This window comes from Phoenix dactylifera, chromosome 3, assembly GCF_051530095.1.
Source record: "Phoenix dactylifera cultivar Ajwa chromosome 3, Ajwa_hap1_PhDact_Kaust_v1.1, whole genome shotgun sequence".
NCBI lineage: Eukaryota > Viridiplantae > Streptophyta > Magnoliopsida > Arecales > Arecaceae > Phoenix > Phoenix dactylifera.
In genome coordinates, this window is record NC_143192.1 from 6110096 (window position 1) to 6117059 (window position 6964).

A 6964-nucleotide genomic window follows, 5' to 3' on the forward strand; every position below is an offset into this window, starting at 1 on the left:
CTAAGAATAGTGTGGTGGTCTGACTCTCTAGGAACAGTGGAGGTGTTGTGAGAGCGACAAAGCGATATTACAAGGACGTTGGAGACTAGAGAGCCCTTGCCTAGAGGATCATCTGGGAACAGTTTATATAGGCCAGGGTTCGTGCCCGTTGCCGAGAAATTTGGGCATGTAAATCGCCATTTCTGGTAGCCCATTGCACGATTCAAAGGTCATATGCAGATGTTTAACCTCGCATCACTCTCTGTGCATCTTGCTTATGCGGTTATGGAAACTGCTCACGATCATGGCCGAAGTTTGACTAGTTGGAAAAGGAATTCGACATTTGAAGGACTCTCCGCGTGCCTCTTAGTTGGCCATGTGGCAGGCTTTGACTAATTGATCGGAGGCTTTGTGGTGAACTCTAATTGATCAGTCTGCCATATCAATTGTGGTCGTTTCTGAGGTGTATCACCTTCCACTCTACCCTTTTGTTGTCATCTCTTCCATGCTAATGATAAAGTTCTTTATAAATGATCAAGATTCTCTTCCCTTAATAAACAACCTTCCCTTATAATAACAATAAACAATCCACTATGAATCATTCTCTTCTCCTGGCCTTCCCTATTGGTGGTAGTACCGAACCCTATCCCTTGGTAGTTACTTGCGTACACTTCCCAAATAAAGATAATCTAATTGAAGACCTTTATCCCTTGTTAGAGGGTTGAAAACTATTATAAGGGGAGGGATGAAATAGATTTAACCCCTAAAATGAGGATTTTTTTTTACACTTTCTACATACCTTTTGTCAATGTTCTTGTAATCATTTTAGGGAAAAGCATATGCTGCAACCAAAAAGAATTGAGTTATCTATTGAGTAAAAGAATCTTAGTGGGATATTGAGGAATAAGCATAACTTTTCTCTAATTTTCCATCTTGCAACCAAATCAGAGCCTAAGAAGCAGGAGAAAAGACAATGTTTAGTGGGATCCCTTTTATTCCATAACATAATGCACTTTCACTTCTTCCTAATTATGATATTTGCCATTTTTTCTGGGGATTAAAATTGGCTCTAATAATTTGGATGCTAAATCATTTTGACTATTCATTACAAAATGAATATTTAGTTTTTATAAGATAATATATTAAATGGATTCTATGGAATCACAATAATAAAAGTCAAAAAGGTGCCCAGATTCTCTCGTATTAACTAAATTGCTTTACTTTTAAGAATAAAGAGAAATATAATACCCTTCAATATTGGTCACTGACTCTAAATTTTCATCCATCCTTGAGGCTTAAGCAATGTACCACTATTATCATCCAAAAAACTAAAACTTTAAAAATATATTGTAGATACACTCTTGTTCTCTTACGAGATAGAGATGGAGACACTTGGACACTCTTCACCTATCACTAATGTTAAACTTTTGAACTTGGACCATCAGTTCATGTAATTATATAAAAAGTAAGGACTCGAAGGTAGAGATAAGTGATAGGCTTTTCTATAACTTTTTCTTTTCTTTTTTTAGGGCATGAAGGGAGACTTGGAGAGGCAATGGAACAGTGGAATACGGATTTGCTCAAGGTAAAAAAAGAAGTAATATGCAATTCCAATCATCCCAATTAGTTGTTCTTTGGAAGAGGAACTCTACAGTCGAGAATTGACAACTATAGCAATTTCAAATTATTGCTTCTTTGTTTAAAATTATATAACAAATGTGTTTCAAAGGTGAAAGTCGGTCAAACTATTGAAGTCTATAATATATATTATCCATCCACTCAAAATATTAAAACTTAAAAGTAATTCATAATACATGCTAGATAAAATATTTCATTTGAGTTTTCAATTAATGAAAACTAAAGTTTGACCTCCTCGACCTTATTTGAGTTCTAGGCAGCGACCCTTAAATTGCACATTTATTTGCGTCCCTAAACTTACACATCAAATGATATGTGATTCCTTTGTCCGTCTCTATTAACTAGATGTTAACGGCTTGCATTACATGAACGCTATGTGTTAACTTAAACCTATTTTATAACTAAAATATGCTAGTAAAATTTAAATGACTTAGTGGATGGCAACCAATTTATATGAAACTTCAAGATATATAGGTTAGGAGAGATAATATAGAGACCCAAACGATAAAATAGATGCCACCAAAAAATTTAGGTCGAGCCTATTTCTATCTCTACTATTTTAATGGCAACTTTAGGGAAAACAAACCAATTTGAAAATTAGTTTCTAAGACAAAAGTTACAAATGATTGAATATCTTACTATTTATAATGAGAAAGCCTTGGAGGTTGGTTTGATGCACCTAGTCTCCGAGGCCTGAAATCAGGAAAAAAATCATACTTATTCACTCCTAAAAAAAGAGAGTGCAATTGTACTTTTTTTGAAACGAAATATGTTGCCTTTTATAGACACTTTGAATCCTAATTGAATTCTTTCTTGATATGCTATCAATAGAAAATGCTAGCAAGGCAATTGTTACTTTTTTTAGCTTTTAAATAGCCTTTTATGTTTGATTGAAAGAAAAGATGAGAAATTCTAGCACATAATATTTCGGCTCAAAATTAAGTCCAAATGCTTTTAACTACTATCATGAAAATCATTTTTTGTAAAAATGTACATAAATTTAAAATCAATTTGAAAATCTAATTTAAAATTTATATTTCATTGATAATAGAACTTTTTTTATTAAACTGATTTTTTTTTCTAGATTCAAGTTGATCTAATTTGATTCATTTTTTCTTCCACATAATTTTTTGTTTTCGATCAAAAAAGGAGAAAGAAAAATGCTAAGACCCGAGGATTGAACTCAAAATTTATTTTGGATACTTTTCAACATTAGTGTAAAATGTTTTTTGAAAAGTATAATTTAGTTCTAGAGACGGACATATATATATATATATATATGATGTTAAACCTCAGGATTAAGCCCAAGATCACCCTTTGAATGCTAGCAAATAGAAATATTTCTTTTGAGGAACTATAGACTAGTTTTGTAGATAAAATTCTCCATGAAATATGTGTTGAGAATGGGTTTGAAGTATTTGAAGCTAATCTTTTAAATGTTAGCATAAAAAGACCTTCTTTAAAAATATATATTTTAATTTGAAAAATGTAACTGTTGAGAGTGGGATTTGAACCCACGCCCTTTCGGACCAGAACCTTAATCTGGCGCCTTAGACCAACTCGGCCATCTCAACGTTTGTGGCTTGTTTTCAAATTTACATTATTTAATGTATAATCTAATGCATAATCCAACTTACTACTAACATCATCAATTATAATCAAGGCCCCCAATAAATTACCAACAAAAGTTCCATAAAGTTCATGTGCAACTCGTCTAAGGCTCCGGCCCAAAGAAGGCCCACTTTAGTAAGTTTACTTTAGGCCAGCTCACTGCAGAAAAGATCTCAAAGACAAAATAGAAAGAAAAAAGATCTCTCTTAGTGAGTTCGCCTTAGGCCCCCCAAATGGATTGGGCTGCTCCTGCAATAAATTTTGGCAGGAACAAAGAAACAACATCAACTAGAACATGAAAAAGAAAAATTCTTAATGGATGCATGAAATGCCATAACATGAAAGTAAGGCTTGGATGCACGAAACCATAGACTTTCTTAATGGAAAGTAATTCCATTGCATTCCCAATAGAACACATCAAAAGCAAGTATAGGAAAGAATGGAAAACATTTCAACAATAAGTGGCATCAGTGACTAAAAAATGAGACATTTTTATCAAGTTTAATATTATGCATCGGTTGAAAGGGTAATCACTTTGATTTACTCTTAGCGAAACAAAAAATGTCGGGGGAGTGGGATGGGTTGAGGCCGGTGTTTGGGGTGCATCTGGCTGAGTCGGTGCGACTCATTCCGGTGCCGGGGTGCGCTGGACCAAATGTCCGAGTTTGACGGTTCTCCTGTAGGACCAGGGTCAGTGTAGGGGACGCCGCCTGGGTCTTGGAGTTGGATCACGATACCGACCCAGATTGTGTTTGGGTTTGGCGGTTTGGGCTACACCTGAGACTGACCTTATTTCTTTGGAAGGTGGTTTGGAACAGACTACCCACAAGAGTTATCCTGAGTAGAAGGGGGGAAGCATACCCCCACATTGTGCTTGGTGTGGGATGATGAGACTGTCGATCCCGTGCTCTTTCGGTGTGGGTGGGCGAGGAAAACTTAGCAGTTATCCGGGTTCCCACAAGAGGTCTGGGGCGAGAGGGACTAGTTCGTGCAGGCCATCCGGCGAGAGTCTAGTAGTCCCCAGTTGCGTCATATGGCTTTCGGAGCGATCTGCATCGCCACTAGATTTGGTTGGCTAGAAATGCTCGGACCTTCGGTGAATGCAGCTTGTATCCGCAGCTTGAGGTGGAGCAGGGCCGAGTACTGGCTGCGGAGTTCTTTCGAGTTATCCCGGTAGGCGGGCCTTTGATAGCTCGGAATATATGAAACTCTCATCATGCTCAGATAGCGCCACGGATGGTGTTTTTCACCTGGGAGCCCTCACCTCCGAGTTTTCTCAAAGTTAACTTCGATGGATCGGTACTGGACGGAGGGTACAGAGGGGGCGCAAGTTTTGTGGTTAGGGACTCGCTCTCGAGGGTGGTTGCGGTAGGCAGTTGTCAGCCGTTGGATACCACGGTTCCTGGAGCTGATCTGTGTGCAGCTTGGGTGGGCATTCGCTTTGCTCATCGGGTATTGCAGGCCAGCTCCATCATTTTGAAGGGTGACTCAGTCACAGTGATAGGTTGGATCTAAAGGGTCCGAGTGGCCGGGATGGCGATCACCCCCTACTTCGGGACATTTGGTCGATGAGCGGGAAGGGGATGACCTTTTAGGCTAAGCACGCTTTCCGGAAGGCCAACAGTGTTGCAGATTGGGTGGCTGCTTTTATGGCCAATCACTCTAGTAGTACCCTGTGGACCCGGGAAGAGGAATTGCCCAGGGCATTTCATGATATTCTATTTTTTTTATTTTATTGGGTGTGTTTGGACTTGGATAGTCTGACTTGCCCATCTTAGCAAAAAAAAAAAAACATGTCCAATCAAAAATCATGTAGCATCAAACTGAAATCATGAAACTTACCAAGAAAAAAGAGCAAGACATAGAAGTAGACAAGAGTTAATGATATTGGACATTTCATGAAGTCTAACATGATGGATCCATCACTAATAGCATTTAGGTATTATTTCAATAATAAAACATCAAGTATATAAGAAAGGAAAATGACAAAAGCCACAAAATATCATGTAGGATGGGTAACAAAATCATGAGACCTAACTTCAAATCATAGAATATCCAGTAGCAAGAAGAACATTAAGGCATCAAGTAGCTGGTGTACCAAAATATTAAGAGATGTGTAAATTCAAATCAAGGAATACCAATAAATTTCCATAAAAAAAGAGTTTTTTTTTGAATGAATACCCTTCTAAATATCAAATTTTGCATGAATACACTCCCAAAATTGATATTTGCATGTATACCTTCGTAAAAAACTTGTTTTGCTACTCTGCCCTTTTTATCCTTATTTTTGTGTATATATATATATATATATATATATCCATGCTATCTAACACTATTAAAAAATTTAACGGTTTTAAATTAAAATGACTAAAATATTCTTATTTTTCAGCATGTAAAGTTTAGAGTAAGACGAAATAGCTTGGATTTGGTGTTTACTTTGGAGTAGGAGATGTGAGAGTTTTAAAGGAGAGAGGAAGTGCATCTAAGACATGCAAGTCTTTGGGTATTCTCACTTGTAGACAGCCTTTGGATTTGTGAGGAGGGCTCTAAACCTGGCATCTTTGAGCATGTGAGGGAAAGAGAATTTGTGGCGAGAAAGTTGAGTATCTTGGTCATGAAGAAGAGAGAATTGGGTTAGTTTCTAGCTATGAGTTTTGTTACTATTTATTAATAAAATATTATTTTCTCTCACAATTCTCTCTTCAATATTATTTTCTTCTCACAATTCTTTATTACAAATATATTATTGTATTTGGTGTTTGTTTTGGATTCTTGGCCAGTGCAATTGATTTATTCCAGGCATCAAAGCTAGGTTGAAATAAAGACAAGTAGTATGCAGCTTCAATTAGATTTGTTGGGAGTGCAATTTTCAGAGCAACCATTTGAATGTTCAACATGGTTCTAGAGATTCTAGTAATTTATTGTGCATGTGTGCAAATGTGTAGGAATGTGATTCAATATTCCCATGGTTGTCCACTCAAGATGAGATATCTCAAACAAAAGTTATCTAAAACGTGGATTTTTGTTCTAGGCTTTCCGAAAATCGAAAAGAAGAGCAGAATTGATTTAAAAATAAAGGTTTAAAGAAGGGAGACCTTAATCAGTTAGAGGATGGATCGAGTTCAGAAGATTCCAAGTATGACAAATTGATCAGCTCAAGAATCGATAAAGTTGGGAAGAAGATTCGGAACAAAAGAAGCTTGATTAGAATGGATGTTGTATTAAGTTCAGAAAAGATCGTGATTAAAGAACTAGTTGATTCTAAAATTGCTCAAGAAGAGCCAAAGAATACTACAATTGATTCAGTCATAGGAAATCCATATTGAGAAGTCAAATGATGTAAAAGAGTTTCATATGGAAGTTATCCAAGATGTGGACATTTCTTATAGAGATTTAGTTCAGCAACGAGCAAGGATGCAAATGGGTTGGGTTTGATCAGGTTATGAGTGACCTCGATCCAACCTAGTTTTTTTTTTAGGTTCTAATGTTAGACCAAGACCTAACTCAATAGAAGATCAGCTTGGATTGGGTCGATGGCTAAAATTTCTGATCTAACAACTTATTTGAGCCAGATCACCATGTATAAATCTGATCCTAACCAAAAAAATTTAGGTCCGGATCAGCATTGGGTCGGATCCCTGTCAAAATATTATACACTCAACAGATTTATGAAAAGGAGCACTGCTTAAGCTCCCTATCAGATTATAAATCATCAAACTTCTCTTTGAAAAAAACA

At 36.7% G+C, this 6964-nt stretch overlaps 1 non-coding gene across 1 annotated transcript; it reads right to left on the reverse strand.

The window, feature by feature from the left end:
• Window positions 1-3110: 3110 nt before the first annotated feature.
• Window positions 3111-3191, reverse strand: TRNAL-AAG (transfer RNA leucine (anticodon AAG)). The gene has a single exon. It is a non-coding gene; the product is annotated as a tRNA-Leu (tRNA).
• Window positions 3192-6964: the final 3773 nt, after the last annotated feature.